The sequence below is a fragment of the Euphorbia lathyris genome, chromosome 4, assembly GCF_963576675.1.
Source record: "Euphorbia lathyris chromosome 4, ddEupLath1.1, whole genome shotgun sequence".
NCBI classification, from domain to species: domain Eukaryota; kingdom Viridiplantae; phylum Streptophyta; class Magnoliopsida; order Malpighiales; family Euphorbiaceae; genus Euphorbia; species Euphorbia lathyris.
In genome coordinates, this window is record NC_088913.1 from 53,508,329 (window position 1) to 53,535,000 (window position 26,672).

Below are 26,672 nucleotides of genomic sequence, written 5' to 3' on the forward strand. Positions count from 1 at the left end.
AGGAGGGATATGGTAGATCACCCTCTATCTTTCAATTTAAATGCTATCTTTCTTTTTGTTTTTGTTTTCTTTTCTTTTGCGACGTCCTTGGAATAGACGTCATTTTAAATAACGCGGAGGGCCGTGCAACCCCACACTTTCAGTTTGTTTTGCACTAACAAAAACAAAAAAAATAATAATAAAAAATAATAATAAATAACCAACAAAATAATTAAACGACTTTATTGACTCTTTTAAATTTATCCCGACACGCTATCCCTCCTTCGGAAATTAATTAAAGTTCCGTTATTTGTCATCAAAAATAAAAGACGTCGACACAAGGGGATGAGCTAATTAAGGAATTTTAGTCTTGGTTTTGAAATTAGAGAATTTGTGCAAAGCTTAGGTTAGTACTAAACTAAGGCATTGAGTCTTAACCCTAATGTTATCTCCATAATGAATTTTGAAAAGGCAATAAAAACGGGATAGTTGAGAATTTAGCGAAGACTTGATAGTACACAATTTAAACCCGAATCTTTGTGAGGTATTTTTGAGCCTAAAGGAGTTCGTACGAGAACTCCAATTCTTTCACAATTTTTCGAGAGCTTTGACTTCACTCGACTCATAAAATTTGCATCCAATACCAGGTTAAGTACACTTATTTTTGGTAAAAAGGCAATAGATGATAAACCGAACCCACTTAGTCTAATTTTTCTTAATTTATTTTTCTCGTTTTCATCAAACATTAGGAAACCCCTTCGAGCCTATTAACCAACTTTTTTTGTTAATACCCTTTTTAACATTTAACCCTTTTTCCTCTTGTTCGAATACCGACAAAATCAATTTGCACCCAAATCACTCGGAAAAAGTCACGGCCTTAACAAATGAGCACCATAAGCCTTCAAAATATTGTTTTGTGCCTCTATCAAAACAAAGGATACGATAAAAATAAAAAGGCATTCTCAAGCTCCACCCAAGCAATTTTGAAGTATATTTTGTAAAAATCGCCAAGGCCGAAATAAACAAAACACGGTGCAATCACAAAACGGTATTTTTGAACTCGAGTTTCTTTAAACTAACCACTAAAGAAGTCACCCACATTACAACCCCCCCTCCGGGTTCATTTTTAATGTTGCCTAACCATATTTTAGGAGGAAAAACCCAGATGAAAATGCAAATTCAACATGATCTCGAGTAAGTGCAAAGAAGAGTGCTAAAACACCGACCCACCTAAAAATCGAGCGTAAGAGCGAAATCCCTTGGTGAGGTACTATCGGGTTCTCAAAAGATAATCAACCCCCGTTAATATTGCCTATTAATCTTGATCATGGAGGTTTCAAACAAAGTTTTGCACTCAATTGTTTGCGTAGGTACTTACCGAAACCTTTGCATAAAACCATAACTTTGAAATCACGCACTTGGCAAAACCAACCTTCGGTTTGTTTCTTAATTTTCTCAATCCCTTGTCTTTCGATTTCTTTTACTTGAGGACAAGTAAAACTTTAAAGTCCGAGGAGGTTTGATAGGGGTATTTTACCCCTATCTTTTAGCGTGATTTACGGGTTGATTTTGGATAAAATAAACAAGTTTAATTACAAAAATAAAGTGTTTTGATAAAATAAAGAAATAAAAATAAAATTCGTACTTTCAGTTAATTTTCCATGTTTTTGATTAGTTTAGGAAATAAAAAAGTCAAGCTAACTCGGCTCGCAAGATTTGTATTTCAGGTACGAGCAAGGAGCAAAAATCTACTCAAATACGCGGGGCGTATCATCCTTTACGCGGGGCGTGAAACATGGTGTCAGCAATAATTGCCTTATCCACAGACGCCATGTGGAATTGACTCAGCATACGCGGGGCGTATGCCACCCTACGCGGGGCATATGACACATGTCGGAAATAATTGGCCTAATCCTGAAAGTCAGACTGCACTGTCTCCTTGAGTCAACTCTTCATACGCGAGGCATATCACCATACACGCGAGGCGTACCAGGCAATTCCTCAATGATAAAAGCTCAGAGACTCTTTTATGCGGGGCGTACTTTAGCTACGCACGGCGTAAAAGCTCCAATTCAAGCAATAAAACTTCAGAGACTCAAACACGCGGGGCGTACTTTAGCTACGCAGGGCGTGCTTGAGACAACAAGACATGGAATTGGTCCACATGCAGGAGATTTCTAACGGAATGGGCACTTACGTGGGGCGTAGACCACCTCACGCGGGGCGTATCATGGGATTTCTGCACCAAATAATGTTGCTCCATACTTGTGCTTTGTGAAGTTACAACATTGCCCTTGCTTGATGTTTATAAATAGGAAGCTCTTGAACTTCATTTGATACCAATACCCAATTACACACTAGAGAGCAAACTATACTTGTTTTGATTATTGTTGTAGTATAGATTCAGTTTTTGTAGCTAAACTCTCCACCTCGAGAGCTTGTTCGGTTGCTCCGGCATTCCATCGAAGTTCCGCTCCACCATTCATCACCAAGCTCGAGAGTTCCACCTCCACGACCTAGGAGACGGCTTTGAGTCCAGTTAGCTAGTTTCAAGGGCGGATTCTCCCCTTTTTACGTGCTAATTAGCTTGTACTCTTCCTATGTACTAGGCTTGGTTGTATTCCGTTTATATACATTCCATATTTATAATTTCATGATTTATAATCTCTATTTCCCTTTACGTGTTAGTGTTTGCTACTTGTTTTGATATTTGTAATTGATTATTATGTAGGAGAACATGATTTCCGACGCCATTCGGGCTATCCTTAGGGAGTTATATAGGTGTTGCCTTACCGGAAGTGACAAACCGGAAACCGTAGGAATTGACAAGCCACGGAACTTACGGGCCCTAGTTTCTAATTCCTCCGTATTAGACACGCCTTGACTAGGAATCACGTAGTCTAAGTGCTTCACGGGTCGGTCCTACTACACTTAGTCGTCTTTACAAGAGTAAATTATTATCCGTATACATTTAGAGTCGTTATTTATCGTGGTTATAACTTATCGTTATTCATCCTACTTCATAGGGTTTTAGCTACATAAATCTGTGTCGCCAATAGTTAGGGATAGTGTGTAGTTGTGTCTTACTTTACCCCAAAGTAATCACCGCTTAAATAATATACGAAACCGAGTCGTCTAATACTTGTAATTATAAATCCCGTGGATTCGATACCCGGTCTTAACCGGATTATTACTTAATACGACGGGGTACACCTGCCCCTAAGTAGTCGTAGTGTCTAGTGGAGTTAGAACATTTAAAAGATCACATCCATATTCATAGCACATTCACCGCAATACACATTTAGTCGTTATTGGAAAAACACCACACTACTAGCCGCGCGCATTAGTAACATGTATAAATACTAGTACATGTATAAATACCCTTCTTTGCTTTTTTGCCCCTTAATCACACCAATCTAATTATTTCCCAATTTTACAATTAAAGTTGTGAAATTAGAGTTTGTTCTCACTATATATGTAATCAGATTTTGAAGTAGATACCAGACCGATCAGATCAATAACAAGTAGTTATGCTGTGAGCTGTTTGGTGTATTGGGAAAGAAAGCTTTTTGCGGATTATGTTGATAGGATTGTCAAGGTATACTATTATGGAGAGTAATTAAGACCTGACCAGGTATTTAATGCACTAATTATGTGGCTTTATTGTTTGTTAGTCCAGATAATTTTATTTTTCAATCCCTGTTTGATCTAGAACCATATTTTTCGATCTCTGTTTGATCAGTCATTGAACTTGATGCAGCAAGATGCATAACATATATTGATGTTTCCAAGTACAGGCTGCAGATATGTTCATCATAATATTTGTGCTTGCTGATTGCTTCAGTTTCATCCTGATATGTGATTTCAGTTTGTGTCAATGTTCTTTCACATTTGGTTATGTTAATAGAGGGTTTGATTATATGAAATGTTTCTTTACAAGAAATGAAAAATGGTGTAAGAGAAGCAACCCTTTTGCTTATTTATATTTATATGCACAATGATCAGAATAATTTTTTAAACTTAAAATAACATAAGATCCATTTTATCCTAAATTGTGTTTGTCATGTTTTTGTCCATATGAGTTTATTTCTTGTTGGTAGATATTATGTTCCCCAAATAAATTCTACCTTTGTTCTTGTTCCCCAAATGAATTTGGGTCTGGTTTCTATTAATGGATTTGCTATGAATTTGGGTGTGATTTTGAAATTTTTGCTATTTTTGGATGGTGTATTGTAGTTGGGGACATCAACGAATCAGGGGTTGAATCAAAGAGCTCCTTTGTTTAAAGGGATAAGGTGCCAAAATAGGCCTATGGTTTTTAAGGAAGTATCAATTTAGGCTCAACATACAAAATAGCACCAATATAGGCTTAACGTTTAAAAAATGTACCAATTTAGGTCTTAATGTTATTAGATTCTCTATCGTGTTATTAGCATTCAGCTGCTGGTATTTAATTCTCTAATCTCAATGTTTCGGTTAGTTTCGTGTTGTTTGATGGTGTGAAAATTGAACTGTGAGAGCTTGATTCAGTTGTTTTGGGTTTGTATGATTGATCTATGTGTCTGTTCGGTTCTTCTTTTTGTAGCTCCTTTTTACTTTTTGAGTCAAAACCGCAGAATAAAAGTGTTTGGTTAGTATTAAGAAACATCTTCTTGTAGCTATTTTAGAAGAAATTCAACTAACTTGTACCCGCAAATTGGTCAACCAAACAGGCCTTATGTAAATGAAATTCTAGCAATAGGTTGACCGATCAAGCTTTATTGTCAAATTGTTCAGTACATGAACCTGTTGGTTTCCTTTATATATCTTTGGCATCATAAAACAAGAATATGTTCTATGGGAATGTTCTGAAATTCAAGAGTTAATGAAGCAAATGTAGCTTTCAAGAGTTAATGCATCAAACAACCACTGCAATTCAAGTTGATTTCATTTTTCTAGGAATGTTCTGTTTCTTTAAAGTACAGAATTTTTGAACCTGACCTGTTAGTTTATTTCTTATATGTTGAGTCATGTTTATTTGTGAAATGTAGTTGACTAAACAATTATGTATTTGTGAAATCTTAATTGGGGTTGTGGTATAGGACAAAGCTAGATATTAGAGAATTCCAAAACGTTGAGGTAATTATAACTATCCTTTACCTTCTAGAATTTAGAATCATGCCTCAAGGTTCTCGAATCTCAAGCATTATTCCAATTCCTACTTTTGCTCATTTGCTTAAATTATCTTGCACTACTACTATTTCCTTTAGTTTCCATTTTATCCCTATAGTACCTTTTGCAACTTCTAAATACTGTAATATTTTCCATACACCATACAGTTGATCATAGTATGAGGTAGTGCTTGTTCTCTTTTGTTTGCAAATGATCCGATTCAAGTCTATTATGATGATAGTTTTGCATTATACAATTAATACCATACATGATACGTCATTAGGTTAATATTTGGTCGATCAATGAATCTGAAAGGTACGTTTGTAGTCTAAGAAAAAGTTAGATCGAGCTAATATTGCCTTGTCAGTTAGTGTAGTTTCAGAATTCTATGCTTTACTCAGCTGAGTTTACCTTGCAATTACTGCATGCTTTTCCCAATTTGTACCAAAATAGGTTTATGGTTTTTGGGGAAGTATCAATTTAGGCTCCACGTACAAAATAACACCGATATAGGCTTCACGTTTAAAAAAGAGTATCAATTTAGGCATTGAGAACGGATTGGACTATTTTCAATAAACTGTGGATTATGTGCTATCAGAATTTCATGCATCTCTAGTGAGCCGTTTCTTTTACCCTCAGTTTATGTCAATATAAATTACATATAATGGCTCTAATTACGCTATTAAAGTGTGTGGCACAATAGAGGCACTTGGCATTAAGTTCATCACTCAATTAACTTGTGTATTTTATGTTACAAGGAGCAAAGGGATAGAAGGAAACATGCAAAGAATGGGCATAACAAGTCAGGAGATTCAAGGTTTAGGTGTTTAGGCTTCTTATATAGTTAAATGTTAGTTTTGTAATGAGAAACCTTTGGTTAGGATTGTGATCTTCACATATGTACAAGTTTATTGTTATATATAAAGGTTATTTGCACATTATTTGCAATCTACTTTGGTTATATATACAGGTTCATGGAAGAGGTAAAAACCAAAAAACAAAAACAATGACAAAATTCTTATAAGAAAATGTCATCTTACTTTCTATCTAACTGCCATACTAATTACGTTCCAACGACAAAATTTAATACAAATTATATCATGTGAATTACGTTATGATGACAGTCGAGAAAACAAAAACTATCATAACATTAACATAACACCTCCATTTTAACTTAATATTTTGACAGATTATTTAAAAAATGGTGTCATGAGAACATATATTCGGTGACAATTGTTATTAGATAAACCGTCATATAATTAGTGGTCAGAAGACAGGTCACTATTTGGTCGCTGTCATGTGAGGCTATTACGGATGACAGAACGTGACCGTCGTCTGATGCCTTAACAGATGACAGCGAGCCTTGTGACAGATTTATATCGTGCGGGACGACGGTTTTTAACCGTCGTCTGAAGAGGGTTTTGGCGTAGTGTTTGGCGGTAATATGGGTATGAAAATTGACATTCGAAAGGCTTTTGACATGCTTGATTGGAACTTCTTACTTGAGGTTTTTCAGGCTTTTGGCTTCTCCCTTCAGTTCCGTGATTGTATCCTTCATATTCTTTCTTCTGCTTGGATTTCTAGTATGACCTCAGTGGGTCCCCAATGTTATTTCTCCTATTCTAGGGGAGTTCATCAGGGGGACCCTTTGTCCCCTATTTTATTTGGGATTTATGAGGATTACCTTAGTAGGAAGCTTTCATCTTTGGTGTCAGCGGGAAGTTATAATCCTATGACTTATTCCCGTTCTTCTTAGTTCCCTACTCACCTGCTCTATGCTGATGATGTCATTGTATTATGTAGAGCTTCTTATTCTAATGTCTGGATCCTGCATGCGACTTTTATACATTATAGTTGTCTCTCTAGTCAGCATGTTAATTGGTAGAAGTCAGAATCCTTATTTGGTTGTGCTATTACGGCTAGGCGGAGGGCTCGTCTGATTGGGATTAGTGGAATAAGGATTGGATCGCTGTCGTTCCATTATCTTGGTGTCCCTCTCTTCCGTGGTGCTCCTACATTCTCTCACTTATCGGCAATTACAGATAAGATCTCTTATAAGTTTTCCCGTTGGAAGGGGAAGTCGCTTTCCATGGCATGTCGGCTTACTCTTGTCAACGCTGTAATCACTAGCTCCCTGACTCATTATTTTACTGTTTATAAATGGCCTTCGAGTCTTCTTAAACGTCTAACCAAGCACATTCAAAATTTTATTTGGAGTGGGGATATATTTGAGCGGAAATTGGTAACAGTTCCATGGCACATTTGCATTAAGTCGGTCAGTGATGGAGGGATTATGTGTTAAACAGCTCATGAGATTTAACTTTGCTCTCTTAGGTAAACTGGCTTGGGGTCTGCTCTCATGTGATGATGTTTGGTTATCTTTGTTAGGTTTGCGGGGTTCCTTGTGGCTTTCGGGTTACCTCGTGTTCGTGTGCTTAATTCTTCCATTTGGGGATTGGTTCGTGCGGTCTATGATATTCTTAGGCAGCATTGTATGTGGCGGATCGAGGAGGAACCTCGGCTCCAATTTTGGATATCTGAGTGGATTACTCCAACGGTTACTGATAGGGTTGGGCTTTCTCCTTCTACTCAACACTGTCTTATTGCTCATTTGGATAATTTTCTTATCTAGCAAGTGCACTAGATACAAGTAATAAAATGATAAGTAGAGTATCGTCTCCACAGGGATTGATGACCAAATTTTACTAGAAAAACCTTGCAGAACAGGGTGTTCGTGGTGTATGATTTTCTTTAGTTGAGAAATGATTTGATAATTTGAAATAGAACTACTTATGATAAAGATTCAGTTTTAAGAAAATGTGTTTGTTATGATAAAAAGGGAGAACATGTTAAGCCGTAGCGGTACAGGTTACGTTCAGCCTCTAAACATCCTATTTATTCATGAATGACGTAAAGTGAAGTCAAAGTCTCTGCTTTAAAGCTCACTTAAGTCAACTTCCGTGTGTTCTTTAGATTCTAAGATGTACTACAACCCTAAGCGTCCTTAAAGTTGGTTCTTTCTTGCATTACGAACAAAACAACATTTCAGTTTAGAAAAACCTTGATACAATCCCCTAACATTCCTGATTCGGGCATTGGACGTTTGATAAAAAGTTCCATGAAGATGAAAGCAGTTCCCTATCATTCATCTAACACTAAGATACATGCATATAGCAATGGAATAAAAGCTTTATCAAACGCAACAACATATATCATAATTCATTCATAAAAAGGAAAATAGAAGACTTACATAACCAGCCCTTGCTGGCCGAATCAGTTCAAAACGACTACTCACTCATGCTAAGGAGTGAACATCCTGATTTGTATATACAGAACTCCATGGAAGGAGTCATAATGTTTCTTAGAGAGCTTCTCTCTCTAAAAATGCTTCCAAAATTCTCTATCTTCTTCCCCAAAAGTGTATATCTTACTTTCCCTCCACTACCGATATAAATAGGAGGGAAAAAGATCACAAGTACAAAAAAGAAACTAAAATATTACAAAAACAGAAAGATTATTCAAAAGATTGGGGATTGCTAAAAGTGGTTAAAATGTGTTGACCCTTGAACACTCAAGGGTCGATTTGTCTTGTCATCATGTTGCATTCTGCCGCCCATTTCTGCCCGCTCCTGCCCGCTTGTAAAGTCGTTGTCCGTCATCAGGTACACAATGTTATCCGCTGGATCAAAGGGTGCACTTCTCCTCTTGGTTGTTGCAAAACAGGCTGCATAACAGCCTTTTTGACTTTATCTTTTCAAATCTGCATAAAACACTCAGTAGTCCTTCTTTTAAGCAATCTTACGCCTATAACACCCCTAATTTATCACAAATAGTATGTTTTATTGTAGTCATTTTCATGCCTAACAAATACCCCCAAATTAAATCTTTGCTTGTCCTCAAGTAAACAGAAATAGAAAACATAACAATTTACTGGAAGAATTTAGGAATGAAAGGATAATGAAGAAAGATTTGACGAATATACAGATAGAACAAGGAAAAGAGATTACAACAGACTATAGATGGAACAGAAAATGACACTCAGAAGAATATATATACACATATATATATATATATATACACACACACACAAGCTATGATAAAAAATGTGGTTATGCTCGATTTAAAAACGTGCATCCCTAACTCAAGAAATTCCTCAAAGCTTTCAGATATTACCTCAACGTTCATTTGAACAACCTGTTCACCCTAAATGCCTTACCAAGGAAGGGATGTTTCACTCACTCTCGAATGGCCCTTTTTAGCCATAAGGAAGGGAATGCCACTTCTCTCCTCAGCTCAGTGAATATATCCGTAGGGGGTGAATTTGCTCATTGGTCCCATTTCTACGGATCAAAATTTTTCAAACAAAGTCCAAAGGTCTTTATGAAGGTGTGAAAGTGAATGGCTTTTTAGGTGTCATAATTATGTCCTCATGCGATTTACATAAATACCTTTGGTCTTAACCTACAACTCTACATTTGTTGTTCAACAAATGATTAAAATAGTTTTTCTCATCAAAACATACCATTAAACAACCAATCTCACTATTTTAGGCACACAATGTGATTGTGTGCAATGTATCAGGAGGTACCATTATTGATTCATCATGTTGCTTCCCTCCTGATCATCATCTCTCATTTAAATATTTTATCTTAATAAGCGCACAAGTTCCCTCAGAAATACCTATAACTTTAATCAACACAGCTTACATGAGACAAATTCTTGGTGCTTTGGGATCAAAGTAACGGAAATGGGGTTGTTTATTGGCGAAGTTAACGAAAGAAATAGCCAAGCTCAAGTGGTTCATCCTACAATGTGGGTGCAATGCACGTGTTATGTCTTTGATGGATTTAGTTGGGTGCCTAAGTGCCTTTATCATTCAATGTTTTTCCAAAATCTTACCATTTCGACAGGGCTACCAAAGCAAATTCTCCCTAAAGATCATAAGCACTAGCCCGCTCTCAAAGAATCAAAGCATTTATATGCTAATGTAGGCTTAAGTACTCAAAGTTTGGGGCTTTTATGCATCAGGGCTAAAGGTCCTTCAAGTGAACTTTGATTTAAAGCAAAAAAAAAATTGGAACTTCAATGCTAAAGAACAAAAATTACCACAAGGCTATCACCACACATTTCAAACATGCATGCACAGATTTTTATTGCTTAAGAATATCTGCAATGTCACAATAACAAACAAACGAGTTGTTCACAGGGTGAAACAACTGGCGCAACACAAAACTATCTACTGAGGACAGACAACAATATTAATTTTTCATGCCAAGTGGTCACAGGGGTAATGTCATTCAGAACATACCACATTGATACTTTATCATGTTATGCATATAGATATTGTAATTTTCAATGTAATTCCCCACCCCCAAATTAAAATATAACATTATCCCTAATGTTAGCATCAGCAGGCACAGGAAATTTCATAACATGATCAAATAGGAGTTAAACAGCTAAAAAGAAGGGTTATAAGTGTTACCAGATGCTTTGGACAGTGACAAATGGAATGTTTAGACAAGTGGGGAAAGAGAGGAATCAACCTCTCGATCCTTTTCAGGAACATTGCCATCCCCCTTTCGAGGAGGTTGCGGCATTGGTTGTTGTCTCAGGTTTTGCTCTTACAGGACTTTTAATCGAGGCACTAGAGGGACTCTCCCGCCCTTGATCTTTCTCCACACATATGTGCTTCAGAACATCAACCTCGCCCTGTAGCTGAGCATTTTTATATTCCAGAGCCTGTATCTGGTCTTTGTTGGCTTTGGTTTGGGCGAACATGGCGTTCAACTGGGAGAGGATATCTTCATTGGAGAGCTTGGAGCACTTTCAGTAGAAGCCAAGATCTCTAGCCTGTTCCACCTTCTCAGATTCCGATGAAACTGACACTGCCGGCTCATTTTTCCTTTTCTTGCTCTCAACCCTATTCGACTCGACGAAATCCGACATCCACACCCACTTTCCGCTAAACATCTTCCCGAACAGCATGCTTTGTAGGCTTCTCAAATCAATTTGATTTGGGTGGTTTACCACTGTCAGCCTGTTTCGGTCTTCTGGTTTGAAGACCCATATTGCCTCTGCAATGCGCGTCACGATGCTGCCACAACATATGAGGGAGGAGTTCTTCTACCCAAAAGCACTAACATATTCCCCAAACCAGAACCCTAAATTCATCCTGCGCCCAGTCATCAGGCTCCACAGAGTAATAAGATCCGCGTTGGGGATGGTTGTTTGGTTTTCTCGCGCAAAGATGGTTCCGGACACCAGTTTGTGCAGATAACGGAGGGCGTAGTCCTCGATGTTAGACGCCTTAGAGGCACTTCCATCATAACTTGGCTGGCCTGAGATAGAATGCCAGAAAATCATTGGGTCGAAGTCATCTGGGGTTTCGGTGAAAGCACCCTTGTAACCTTCCGATTCCAAGTCATCATCATCAGTGGCACTGAGGAGGTGGTTAAAGGTGTTCAAAGATGGCCGCTGGGTGTGGGTCATGAGCCGGGAACTAAATTTCCCTTCTTCTTCAGGGTCAGTAATCTCAGGGTCATGTTTGAATGTAGCCAGAAACTCCAGTGTGAGTTCCCTGTATGTGGGCTCCTTCATCTCAAAGAAACAGCCAAAGCGGCCTGCTTCCATGCGCTCCTTAACACGACCCGAAAGTTTAAGTTTCTTCAATGTATCCCAGCAGATCGTCCTTACTGGCCCGAACTCAAGTTGGGCCAAATCATCGTAGTACTATTGAACGCTTGTGTCTTTGAACTGTGATCATTTCTTCACTAATTTTTCATCTGGTACGAACGCCACTACACTCGTGTCAACCATTTTGCCTTTCGATTTGTCCTTCTTCACCCCTTCTATTTTTACTTGCTTTCTAGAGCCGTGAGTCCTCATCCTGTGAATGAGACTAAATAGCTGCACCAAAAATGGTTATCAAGAGAATATGGGGAACGGTGTGAGAGAGAGAAATGAGAAAAGGTTTACTAGGGTCCGCATTCCACCCTTTGTCCTTTAAGTAGAAAAAGTTTGAAATGGCCTGTTGCCAGAACCGTTATAATTACGATGCTTCTCTTACCACCACCTGTAAGGGGTTGGTGTGGCAACAGTCGTGGAAGCTTGAAGAGACGTCTTAGAGAGGGGTGCAAACGGTTACTTTTTTGAAATTAACTACACTTTACCTACTTCGAATTTACCGAGAGAGGTGTGCAGGTTAAGTACAAAAAGTAGCCCTAAAAGGTGTGATGTGACGGGCCTCTTATCCTCAAAATTTTGTAATTTAAAACTTTTGGCCAAAATATTTCCCTCCCGTTTGCACTTCTTGCTCTACTTTTCCAATAAGTAAAAATTAAAACTTATCCCTAAAAGAAGGGTAGAAAGTTTATAATTTTGATCATGGCTCAAGGGAATAATTACCGTTTTTCGGACCCTAATTTCACCACAAAATTAAGTAACTCAAAGATTGTTAACATAAATTATAATCTACAAAAAAAATTCCAAACAAGTAACGAGGTTCTAGGGTTACCCCCGTTTGCTTGCTGCAATTGGTGTTTGCAGCGAACACCATGTTTCTGAGTCTACAGACTTGGAGGATCCTGGAAATGGACAGTGTCAATTGCCCCCTGGAATTCATTCTCGAGATACGGTTTTAACCTTTGTCCATTTACTTTGAAAGGTTCATGACCGTTCTGAACTATTTCAACCGCTCCATGGTAGAACACCTTGTTCACAATATAAGGTCCAGACCATCTTGACTTCAACTTTCCAGGAAATAATCTAAGCCTTGAGTTGTACAAGAGTACTCTCTGTCCTTCATGAAACACCTTTCCCTGGATTTTCTTGTCGTGCCAAATCTTATTCTTATCCTTATAGTTCATCGCATTTTCGTAAGAGAACAGCCTAAACTCCTCCATTTCACTCAACTGCATCTTTCTCTGTTGACCAACAGCCTGTTCCTCAAAATTTAGAAAAGTTAGTGCCCAAAATGCCTTGTGCTCCATTTCAACCGGGAGATGGCAAGATTTTCCATATAAAAGTATGAATGGTGACATTCCTATTGGTGTTTTGTAAGCATTTCTATAAGCCCATAATGCATCATCAAGCTTGTTTGCCTAGTCTTTCCTAAAATTGCCCACAGTTTTCTCAAGGATTCTTTTGATCTCACGATTTGAGATATCCACCTGCCCACTAGTTTGTGGGTGGTATGGTGTGGCAATTCTATGAGTGACTCCAAGCTTGCCCATTAGTCTTTCGAATTGAGCATTACATAAATGGGTGCCTTGATCACTAATGATAGCTCGTGGGACACCAAAGCGGGCGAACAACCTTTTTAGGAATTTTACAACCACACGGGCATCATTAGTGGGACTAGCTATTGCTTCGACCCATTTGCTTACATAATCAACCGCAACCAATATATACTTGTTACCAAAATACGAAGGGAAGGGCCCCATGAAGTCTATGCCCCATATGTCAAATATTTCACATACAACAATATTGTTTAAGGGCATAACATTCCTGGCCCAGATATTACCTGATCTTTGACACTCATTACATGTACTTACGAATATGTGGGCATCCTTGAATAGAGTTGGCCAAAAGAAACCTGACTACAGCACCTTCGCGGCTGTTCTGCTTACACTATGATGCCCACCAGCTTCTTTATCGTGGTAATGGCTCAGAACAACATGCCCTTCCTCTTGGGTGATGCACCTAAAGGCACCTCCTTTGCTGATCGATTAGTGCAAGAACAATTCTGAAATGAGTCTCAGGCTAACTAATATGATCCAAAGTGGGATTGTTCTAGAGTCTCCAATCCATGATGCTGGTAAGTTTTCATAATGGAACTCTATAATCATAAGCTGATAGCTCGGTGTATTTTGCTGGCTTCAACTCTTTTCTAGATTTATTAAATTATGCTGACAACATATGCATATGAAAATTCTCCATGTAATATATATAAATCAAAGCTATTTGACATATTATAGAGCTCCATTCAATCCAAATTAATTTTTTTTAAATGAAAAAGCATCATTTGCATCGGCCCTTTAAAAGGACCAATGCAAATGAGACAGCATTTGCATCGGCCTTTTTAAAGGACCGATGCAAATGGCCCTAAACGGCCGATGCAAATGGCCTTTTTTCCACTAGTGCCTCCTTATGATCTGATTTGCACACAACCTGAAAAGATATGGTTCTTTCCAAAAATAATATTTGATCTCTGCATAGAACTTCCTTTTCTGGTTAGTGGATAAGTTGTGAGGTTTAATTGAACTAGCAAGATAGTTAGCAATATCAGCAAACCAAGGAGTAAGGTTCAGAGAATACAACCGTTCATCATGGAAATTTTCCAAGATTTCTGGTTGTTCCTGACTGACTTCAGGGGAAATCCTCGACAAATGGTCTGCAACTACGTTCTATGTTCCTTTCTTGTCTTTGATTTCGAGATCAAACTCTTGAAGCAACAGCAACTATCGAATCAGCCTCGGCTTAGCATCTTTCTTTGCAAACAGGTAGCACAGGGCAGCATGGTCAGTGTAGACCACTACTTTTGACAAAACCAAGTATGGTCTGAATTTTTCAAAAGCGTATACCACCCAAAGAAGCTCCTTTTCGGTTGTGGTATAATTCTGCTGTGACTCGTTCAATGTTTTACTTGCATAGTAGATTGGCCGGAACTTCTTCTCTATTCGCTGGCTAAGAACAGCCCCCACACATGTGTCACTAGTGTCGCACATCATTTCGAATGGAAATTCCCAATTTGGTGCGGCTAGAATGGGTGAGTTGATCAGTTTGCCTTTCAAAATCTCAAATGCCTTTACACAGTCCCTTCCGAACGTGAAATCCACATCTTTATGTAACAGAGCTGATAGCGGTAACACGATCTTTGAGAAGTCCTTTATGAATCGCCGGTAGAATCCCACGTGCCCGAGGAAACTTCTCACATCTTTGACATGATTTGGAACAACCAGTTTCTCTATCACTTCCACCTTTGCTTTGTCAACCTCCATTCCCTTTTCCGAGATCTGATGTCCGAGTACAATTCCTCCCATGACAATCAAATGGCACTTTTCCCAATTTAGGACCAGGTTTGTCTCTCTACATCGAACCAAAACCGCCTCCAAGTTATTCAAACAATTTCCAAATGAATTTCCATACACAGAGAAGTCATCCATGAAGATCTCCATAGTTCGTTCCACCATATCGTGAAAGATTGACATCATGCACCTTTGAAATGTTGCAGGTGCATTGCATAACCCAAACGACATGCGTCTGTATGCATAAGTCCCATAGGGGCAGGTGAAGGTTGTTTTCTCTTGATCTTCGGAGTGAATGGGAATTTGACTGTACCCTGAATACCCATCAAGAAAAGAGTAGAACGCATATCCTGCCAAGCGTTCTAGCATCTGATCTATAAATGGCAAAGGAAAATGGTCTTTCCTTGTTGCCTCATTGATCTTTCGGTAGTCCACACACACTCTCCATCCGATTATGGTTCGTGTGGGAACCAATTCATTTTTTTCATTCAAAACAACCGTAGTACCCCCCTTCTTTGGCACAACGTGTACATGGCTTGTCCAGATACTGTCAGATATGGGATAAATAATGCCTGCATCTAGTAGCTTGATCACCTCTTTCCTTACAACCTCCTTCATATTTCGGATTCAGCCTGCGCTGTGGTTGGACACACGGTTTGTGGTCTTTTTCCATTAGAATTCGATGCACACACACTGCCAGGCTGATTCCCTTAATATCATCCATTTTCCAAGCAATTGCATCCTTGTTACGTCTCAGAACCTCCATGAGCTGTGTTTTCTGATCGAGAGTTAGCTTGGAAGATATAATTACAGGGCTTCCTTTTGGTGGTTCAAGGAAAGCATATTCGAGGCGTGAAGGCAAAGGTTTGAGTTCAAGTTTAGATAATGGCACAGTGGGTATTTCTGGTGGTTCCTGATGAGTGGGCACAGTTGGATCCATGGGAGGTGGTGAAGCTTCTGTTTCAATGGAACAACCTGTTCCTTCACAAAAATTTACTTCTTCTCCCAAAAATGCCTCCAACCTGTCCTGTCTATGTTCCTGTGAATCAGATAAACTATGGAAATCATCTAGGAAATAATAGGTGTCATCATTGGTGTTAGCACGTCTCATAGCTTCATTCATTTTGAAAAAGATTTCCTCCCCATTAATTCTCAGAAATAATTGCCCTTCTCCCACATCAATCAATGCTTTACCCGTTGCTAAGAACGGTCTACCTAGAATTATGGGAACATGCAAATCCTCATCTATATCCATTATTATGAAATCAACAGGTAGTATGAACTTTCCTACCTTGACTAACACATCCTCTACAACTCCCCTAGGATAACATACAGATCTATCCGCCAATTGGATTGACATCCTAGTTGGTTGTGGCTCACCTAACCCTAGCTTAACATATACAGAATATGACATCAGATTTATACTAGCTCCCAGGCCACATAATGCACTCTCAATATTTAACTTGCCAATAGAACATGGAATTGAAAAACTCCCTGGATCCTTCAGCTTTTTAGGAAGCTGCTGCTTGTTCTGGAGTATGGACGAACAGTCTCTGTTCAGCTGGATCATTGAGATGTTTTCCAATTTCTTCTTATTGGACAGGATATCCTTCAGAAACTTTGCATATATGGGCATCTGAGCAAGTGCTTCCACAAAGGGGATGTTGATATGCAACTTCCTCAAGGTGTGCAACACTTTTGAATTTTGCTCTTTAAGCTTTTTGTTTACGAGCCTCGCCGGATAAGGTACATGTGGTATATAGGGAAGAGGTGGATAGTACTTCTTCCCTGGTTCCTCCTGATTAACGTCAGATGTGAGATCTATCTCGGCTAGCCTTTCCTGGTCAAGAACAGTCTATTCCTTTTCCTTCTCAGCAATTCTGGACGTACCTGCACACTCAACACTTTTATTAGCTATCAAAGAAGGAGTGGTTTCCTTACCAGACAGTAGAGTGATAGTCATGACATCTCCCTTAGGGTTTGGTTCAATATTACTCGACATCACCCCTTTTCCTTTTGATGATGAAGCTGCCAATTGATAAACCAGTGTCTCCAAATTTTTGATGGAAGCCTGTGTTTGCTTCATAAATTGCATCATCATGGTCTTCATGTCCTGTTTTGTTGTTCTCATGAAAGAAGAAAAGACAAACAAAAGGAGAAATTCGTTTTGCTCCTCCTAAATCAGGCCAGTTCACAATTTTGCGGATTCCCGGAGATTGAACCGTCGGATCGTCACGATATTTGGACAGGAGCTTCTAGAAATATTCTTCCTTGTTTTCACTATTGGGATTTTCATTCGGAGGTCTAGAAGGCCTGTTCGGGTAGGGGGCAGATTCGTTGACAGATTCTATTCTCTTGAAGTTGTGGGCACTTCGTTTGCAACGGTAGATAGATCGTCATAAAGGTATTTCGTTCTATCCCTCTTTATATGAAATAACAATTAACAGATCTTGGAAAAGGTAAATAGATAAAATAGATAAAATTTTATAATTCCGTTGCGCCTAGGCTTGTCTATTTTCCTTCATTGGTATCAGAGCCTATGTTAATCTGTTATTTCATATATGTAAATAAAAGGATTATTCAATCAGATTGAATAGATTTATTGTTAGGAAAAAATAATTAATCGGTTAGTTCAATTAATCTAACGATAAATAAGTTTTGATTACTTGTTAATTAAAACTAACTGATTATGCATAGTTCCTGATTATTTCTGTTGATAATCGTTTAAACAAAACATTAAAGGTTTTATGGTTGGATAATTAAAACATTTTGTTTTATTAAATCTCAAAGATAAAAACTGATATTCTGAAAATTGTTTTGAAATTGTTTTGAAACAATTATATGTATATATATAATTTTTTTTAAAAAAAATATATAAAACAGTAGCGTCGGGGTCGCTGCTGCGAGGCAGCCACCCCGCGCCACTGTTGCTGGTTGCTGCCAGCGGCAGTGCGACGCTGCTGCCGTTAAGGCGGTAGCGCCACCGTGCCGGCTATTGCCCTAGGGCAACGGCCTTAACGTTTGGGTCAGGACGATTAAATCGGCCCGACCCAATCACTGATACGGGTTTTAAAATTGTTTTAAAACAGGCCCGAGTTTTAAATATATATATATATATGTATATGTTTCAGAATATAATAATTTGTTTTGATTATCAAAACCAATTTATTTAAAAGTTTGTTTTACCTAAATATTTGATATAAGTAATTCAAAGCATTAAATGAATTATATGAATTAATTAGGATATGCATGATTAAAATTGGATGTAAATTAATTTAAGTTGTTAATTTGATTAACTCAAATATTACATAAATAGTTTATGTAATCAACCAATTAAATTTAGTTTAATTGAGTCTATGCATGTTTGGCGTTATGGACATATTAGACCCTCTATAATCGTTATTTAGTCTTTTGGTATTTAAATAGGACCTGCGTGTCCTGCCTTCTCTTACTCTCTATTGTATTTCTTCTCTCATCTAAATCCCTTCAACTAAATTGAAGTTTCTTAGAAATAGAATATTGTTGCAATTCAAGGCACCAAGGAGAAGACGGAGGACCCAAAGATAAATATGTAATAGTTAGTATTTCGCTAGGGTGACCCTTTATTCCGTTTCTGGCTCAATGGAATAAACTTAGAGATATGTCCATAATTGTCAATGTTGAATGTATGAATGTTTGATATGTGCTAAAGCAAATCAAGACTAGGTTAGATTATGAGACTTAAATAAAATCCCTCACTAATCAAAAGTTAAGTAAATAAGCAAGTTATTAAAATCGGTTGCCCCTCCCTAATATTATAATTCAGCCGGCAGTACTGGGGGCCTTTGGGTTGTTGAGTAAACTCAAGCTCGGAGTCTTATGGTAACACCTGAATTATCGAAAAATTATTTTTCACGAATATGGGGTAATGCTTAAATTAGGATAGAATAATTGGATGAGTAAACTCATGTTGTTCTAACCTAATGGGCAATATGGTTGGGATTGATAGACGACACATATCAGTTACTAATGTGGTTAGAAACCCAACAACCCAGAAATCACATGTTTTGATGTGATTGATTACATGAATCTACCTAATGAATGAAACTAGCTTGTTGAGTAAACTCAATGTGAAATTTCAGGAGTTAGGATTCTAGCTCACTAAAGGAATTGTGAATATCCTTCGAATTAATGTAGAGGGTTATTAATTTGGTAAAATAGTGGGAGCAATTTAAAAACATAAAAGACCAACGTATTTAAATTGTAAATGAATTAAGCAAATGAATAACACCCGTCACTCTATCTCACTCTCAAGTAAATACTCTGAATCATCATATCTAAAATGGATCTACGTAATATTTTAACCGATAACAAATTGAATAGTTCAAAATTCACCAACTATTTTGGCAAACTCAAAATTGTTTTGAGGATTCGAAATGATTGGGTATGTATTAAGATACACTGATACCCATCATCAAAATTGTTTTGAAGTTCGAAAAGATTGGGTATGTATTAAGATACGTCAATACCCAATGTCCTTCTTGATGATGCTCATGTTAAGAGGATTGATGTTTACCGGAAGCACCAATCAGATGACGAACGTACAGGATGTATCATACTTGCAGTTATGGCACTAGAGCTACAAAAGCAACATGAGAACATGGATACGTATTCTATGGTTATACACTTGGAAGAGGTGTTTTGAGAAACATACTCAAATGCGGACGCTATGAGATAGCGATGAATGTTTCGCTCCAAGATGCAAGAAGGTTCTTCTGTTGTGGCACTTTGTGTCAAGATGATTGACTACATCACCAAAGCTTTCTAGTATTAGATTTGTGATGGATAATGAATTAAGTGTCGACTTAGTTCTACAATCCCTCCTAGAGATTTATTCATAATTTCATCTCGAACTGTCAGATGAATAAACTCAGAGACCTCTCTAGAAGAGATCTTGAATATGCTCAAGTCAGTTGAGCCCAAATCTTAAGAAAGTGATGTCAGCACTTGTTATTGAGGGATCTCACGAGAGAAAAGGAAGTTTCCCAATTCTAAAGAGTCCAAGAAGAACAAATGCATTAAACCCAAGTCAATAAAAGCAAGAAGGGAATGCCACCAATATGGTAAAGAAGGGAATTGGAAGAGGACCTGTAAGAAGTACTTAGACTCTCTCTAGAAGAAGGGTCATGATGGTGCTTTTACTTTTAGAACTAAAGGATAGATAATTCAACTTACTTGTGATAGTCACATAGGCCATGTAAGCAAGAAACACATGTCTAAGTTGCATCAAGATGGGCTTATAGACTCGGTTGATTTTGAATCAATAGGCACATGTAAGTCTTGTTTAAAGGAAAGATGACAAAGACACCCTTTAGCAATAAAGGAGAATGTGTATCAGACACTCTAAGACTAGTACATTCAGATGTATGTAGTCATACATCAAACGCAAGCAAGAGAAAGGTTCAATCACTTCATTAGCTTCATAAGATGATCATACCAGATATTGATTCATCTACTTGATGAAGCATGAGTTAGAAGCTTTTGAGAAAGTTCAAATGCTTCAAGAATGAAGTAAGAAAAACAAACAAGAAAGAATATTATAGTGCTTCGATTAGATCGGCATGGAGGATATCTTTCTAATGATTTTTCTGAATTATCTAAATTGAATATAGGATTCGCTTATAATGGACTCCTCCATATACACCCCGATGTATCTGAAAGGAGAAATTGTACTCTACTGGATATAGTACGATCTATGATGAGCACAACCTCTCTTCCAAAGATGTTCTAAGGCTACGCCCTAGAAACCACCTTATTTACCTTGAACCGAGTATCCACAAAACCGCCAAGTTCTATTCTATTTGAATTGTTCATTGGAAAGGAAACCCAGTTTCTCTTTCATGAGAATTTAAGGGTGTTCAGCACATGTTAAATACATAGCATCAGGTTAAGTTAGACCCTAAATCTGATAAATATTTCTTCATTGGAATTCCGAAAAGAAACAGTAGGATATTACTTCTATCATTCGGATGATCGAAAGTAATAGTATCTAAACACTGTATTTCTAGAGAAAGAGTTTCTTCTAGAAACACAAGTAGAAAGCATGATTGAACTTGAAGAAGTTCAAGAAGAAGGATTAGCTGACATAGCGGAAGCGATGGTGGAACCCGAATCTGTCTCACAAGATGAGACACTGGTGACATTACTAACTCATAGGTCTAGTTGAGTTCATCAAATCCCAAAGAGATTTGGATTTCTAGTGGGAGCCGATGAAATCCCAAAGAGATTTGGATTTCTAATGGGAGATGACGAAGAGGCTCACGTGTTAGACGATGAACCTACGACTTATAAGAAGGTTCTTGTAAACCTGTACATGTAAGCTAGTGGGAGCTCGTATGAGCCTTTACATGTAAACTAGTGGGAGCTTGGTCGTTTACTTAGTATTATATGTCGATGATATTTTACTAATGGGAACGACGTAGCTATACTGCAATCGGTGAAAATTTTGGTTATCGGATAAAATTCTCCATAGTAGACTTAGGAGAAGCAACTTACATCTTAAGGATTAAGATCTATGGAGATGGATTGAGAAGACTGCTTGACCCCTCCTAGTCTAAACACGTTGACGAAGTGCTCAAAGCATTTTGCACTAGACCTAACATCACTTTTGCTTTAAGCATGACAAAGTCGATTATAGGTCAATCCAAGTGATGGTCACTGGATTGTTGTCAAGAACATTCTTAAGTACTTAAAATGACTGAAGATATGTTCCGGGTATATGGAGATGAAATTTGAAAGTTGGAGACTTTCCGATATAAGTCATCAAACAGATAAACATGATCTTACGGAATACAAGTTTATTCTGAAAGAGGTACGATTAGCTGGAATAGTTCCGAGCAGGAAATCGTGACCAAGCCAGTAAATTAAATCAAAGTGTATATATATATATATATATATATAGCAGCTAAACAGAAGTTTGGAATGGAAGTTCATCAATGAACTAGGCGTGGTACCTGACATTGTTAATGAGATTAACAATAGGGCTGTTGCTCTTGCTAAGGGCCCGCAATCTCATAATACGTCCAAACACTACCTCAGTCGTTACCATCTCTTTCGAGAGATAACAACAAGAGTAGATGTGAGAATTAAAAGAGTGCCCACCAAGGCACAATCTTATAGATCCATTTGAAAGAATGCCTTACCCCAAAAGGTTCATGATCGTCATACGAACGATTACGGGAATGTTTCAGAAACAATTGACTTTAGTCCAAGTGGGAGAATGTTGGAGTTTAGTGTCCTAAAGACAATTGTTTTAGGATATAAATATTAATGAATAAATTGTTTATTTAGTCATTTGTTTAATCAGATATATAGCATTAAAATGTAACTATATATAAAGGCACAAATCTTTCATAAAGAAAGTAATCCTAAGTTTATTTAAGTAGTTATAAAGTGTTCATACAAGCATGAAGTGAGACTATACTTTATAATAGACCAATAGACTTAAAATCAACCCAAGTCAAGTAATATGTTATAGGGGTTGGCATATTACTATTGAGACTTGCATGTAATAGTGTTTTCTGTCGAGACAGAAAGATGATCTCACAAGCTTTAGATATTTAGATATCTAGACAGTTACATGGATCCGGTGAAGGAGTTCATTAGGATTGGGACTCGACTTGAGATAACAACATGGATTAATTTATCTAAAAGTGTCATCTGTTCATCTCATTGGTATTAGTAGGTATAACTAATCCTCAAACTCAAACATTCATTAATTAGTGATTCTAGATTATGGAGTCTGATACTTTGATTCTGTGCGAGCACGATCTAACAGGTGAGAGCCTGGGGTGTGTGAGAGCAGGGTTGGGTATCACACAAAGTAATTGCAGAATAGTTAATGTCAGATTGAGCATTCGTCACTCCCGATAAGTGGTAGATATATCCAAATGGCCGCTTGTGGTGAATTGACTGAAATCCTTGCAAGGTGATAGAGTTAAGAGTAGAAATGAACATTTCACTTAACTTATCTTTCAGAGTGAATTCAACCTGTACAAGTAAAACCGGACTCTTCATTATATGTAACCTTGACACGTTCCATGATTATAAGGAATTGACCGACAGGATATAGTTGATGAAGGATCGTATTATACTGTATCTAATACAGAAAGGTTAACGTCAGTTATCAACCTGACTTCTTAATTGCTCTGGGGGAATATCATAGGTTCTGCTAGTAATAGCTCGTGACGGTATTCCGTTATATATATGTTGGAATTAATCGTGATGAATAATTTCAAAGGATATATACGGCTAGTGGCAATAAAGAACCTAATGGGTCGCATATGGGACTTGGAATCGGAGGACGAAAATGTAATTAGTGAGACACTATATATATGGGCTGAAATTTGTAGATTAATTGGGGATAAATTAATTTGATTAATAATTATAATTTGATTATGGTTATGAATTAAATTAAAGGATTATCTGATAATATTAATTATAAGTTTTTATGTGATTGAAACTCTAATTAATTATCCCTAACATTAATTAATTATTAATTTGATTAATAATAATTATCTAGATATAATTAGTTATTATTCAGATAATAGTAAAGTTTTTATTTAATTATCTAATTAGTAGATTTACAGGTATAAGCTCCGTTAATAGTCAACGCCCAACAATGCCTATCCTTATCTTCCTCCATATTACTAATCTTAACTCCTCTGATTTTCAGGAGAGTATCCAGATTAAAAAAGGAGTCAAATTTAGCCCAAATCCAATCCCGCTCAGCATCCACCACATCCGCAATCCTCCAATTACGGACATTGTCAAGCGGCAAGGAAATACACTCTTCTAAAAGGGATTTACCACCAATCTAGGGGTCATTCCAGAAACTGATAGACTTTCCGTTTCCCACCTCCCATCCAATCCCAGAACAAAACTCTGAAAAGATAGAACTAAGGCCTTTCCAAAGAAAAGAGCAATTACCAACTCTCTCTTTCGGCCCCCCAAAGATTCTATCTTTTCTATATTTCCCACAGAGAAAAGGGACCCAAAGAGAAGAGGGGAGTTGCCACATTCTCCACAACAGCTTCATTAATAACACTTTTTTGGAATTAAATGTTGTTTGTTTTTATCGATTTGTTATTTTGTAACTTTGATTTTTGTAGGGTTTTTTAGCATTGTTGTCTACTGTAACTTTTAATGAATGTTGTTTACTTTCTAAAAAAATATTATTTATTTCAAGTTATGTAAGATAATAAAATTCTATATTTTATTATCTTGTAAATTAAATTTTTAATTTATTTTTTAGGACTTAAAATATTAGATATTTATCCGAATCACTGAAAAATTATATTGGATTGGACCGGAACTGAATCCCCGAACTGGACTGGACTGAAATTTTGGGACAATTCAATTCTGGAGATTTATTCTTTCAATCCAATCCTGGAGATTTCATTTTATTAATCTCCGAATTTCAATCTAATACTGGAGATTCATGAATCCCCGACTTGGACCGAACTGTGCCCAGCCCTAGTCTAAATTACTCACTCCTTTACTCTCTCTTTGATCTCGTGTAGATTCCTTTAGAGGCAATCAATTTAGATTCATATTCATTGGTTGATTACTAATCGCTTTTCTTTTCTGCTGTGATTATTGTTCATGATACACGGATTAAGAGTTGTGTGAACTTCGTTTGCAACTGTAGATAGTTCGCCAATTAAGGTATTTCACTCTATCCTTCTTTGTATGAAATAACAATTAACGGACCTTGGAAAAAGGGAATAGATAAACCAGATAAAATTTTATAATTCCGCTGCACCTAGGTTTGTCTATTTTCCTTCAGGATTTTGATCCCTTTGTAGAGAAATCTACTAATGCTCAAGTATGGGTTCGTCTATACTCACTCCCTTGGGAATTCTGGGATGTACAAATACTGTCAGATATTGCAAAAGGTCTCGGGGGTCTTCTTCGAGTTGACAAAGCTATCATTGAGGGTGATTTTGGCCATTATGCTCGTATGTTACTTGATGTGGATTTAGCTGGGGATCTTCCTACCCAACTCGGAATTGAACGGGATGGTAAGAAATTTTGGACTGATGTGGGTTATGAGAAACTTCCTAGTTTTTGGAAAGTTTGTTCTTGCATAGGACACATAGCTTATGACTATAGGAAGATCAGGAAACCTACCTCTTTTGAATCACGCCTCCATACTAAGGACGCAAACATTAGAGCTCGTGTGGCTAAGCCACGGCTTGAGAAGCAATATGTTGTTATTCCAGTTATGAAGTAACTGCTAGAATTGTTGCTGATATTGCTCCACCTATTATGGTTAGGTTTGGGAAGGAATCTGATGGGATTTTATCTGGAAGCCCTGAAGGTTATGGTATGGAACATGTTGTTGAGTTGTGTCCTCGTCTGGATTCACTCTGTTCTGATAATTTACTTATGGGAGATACTGCTGCCTCACCCTCCATCTTTTCGGATTTGTCCCCTAATATTCACTCCGCGCTAAGTTTTCTTTGGCTTCAAATTCCTCGGACTGATCTTTTGTCATTTGGCTATGTTTGGAACTCAACAGTTGAACTTGATCTGCTCCACACGCTGCAGTTGTTGCCTCGTCGGTCCTAGGCGCCTAGGATTTTATTGGTCCGCTGGTCTGCTCCTCCGCCTGGATGGATCAAAAATTAATTCGGATGCCTCAGTTACCACTGCCAATGGCAGCTGTGGAGGTGTGTTTAGGGATTCTGCTGGACACTCAGTGGGTTCTTTTGCTTTTCCGACTTCTTGCTCCCTAGTGCATGTTACGGAACTCTCTGCTGCACTATATGCAATTTGTTTGGCCTACAATAAGGGCTGGCACCATCTTTGGCTTGAAAGTGACTCGGTCTATGTGGTATCTCTACTTTGTCTTGCTGACTTATTGGCCCCTTGGGAGCAGCATCAAGAGCTTTTGGAGTGTCGCGCCTTGCTTCGTGAAATCCATTTCGTTGTGTCACATGTTTTTGGGGAAGGTAATCAGGTTGCTGATGCACTGGCCAACTTTGGCAGGATCAGATCAGAGCCTCACTGGTGGGACTCACATCTTCATTTCTATTCTAGTTATATTTGGAAAAATTGTAACAGCCGAGACTTATATCGGTTCGCTTAGTTTTACCATTTCACTCTTTGACATTATTTTTATTTTTTATTCTTTTTATTAATTTGGGTTCGGGAGTGGTTATTTGGGGGGTGCCAACATTATTGGGATGTCCCAGGCCTCCTTTCTTTGTCCTCTACCTCTTAATAAAAAAATACTAGGCCCTCATTCAGAATTTGAAGCTACAGGTGCTAATAAAAAAATCTTTCAAGAAACAAACTTAATATCTAGGTTTTCAAAGTTTAAGATATTAAGTACCCGAACTTTGTCTAAAAAGTCGATTGGCCTTCTAAATGATAAACAGACTTGTAACCATCTAAAGCTGATGACAATGATCTATTCAATCCATAATGTTATATATTAAATTTGATACTAAACAATTTTAATTTTTGAAAATT

At 37.7% G+C, this 26,672-nt stretch overlaps 1 pseudogene; it reads right to left on the minus strand.

Moving 5' to 3' along the window:
• Nucleotides 1–26,672, minus strand: part of LOC136227178 (uncharacterized) — a 108,024-nt pseudogene that overhangs the window by 8,243 nt on the left and 73,109 nt on the right.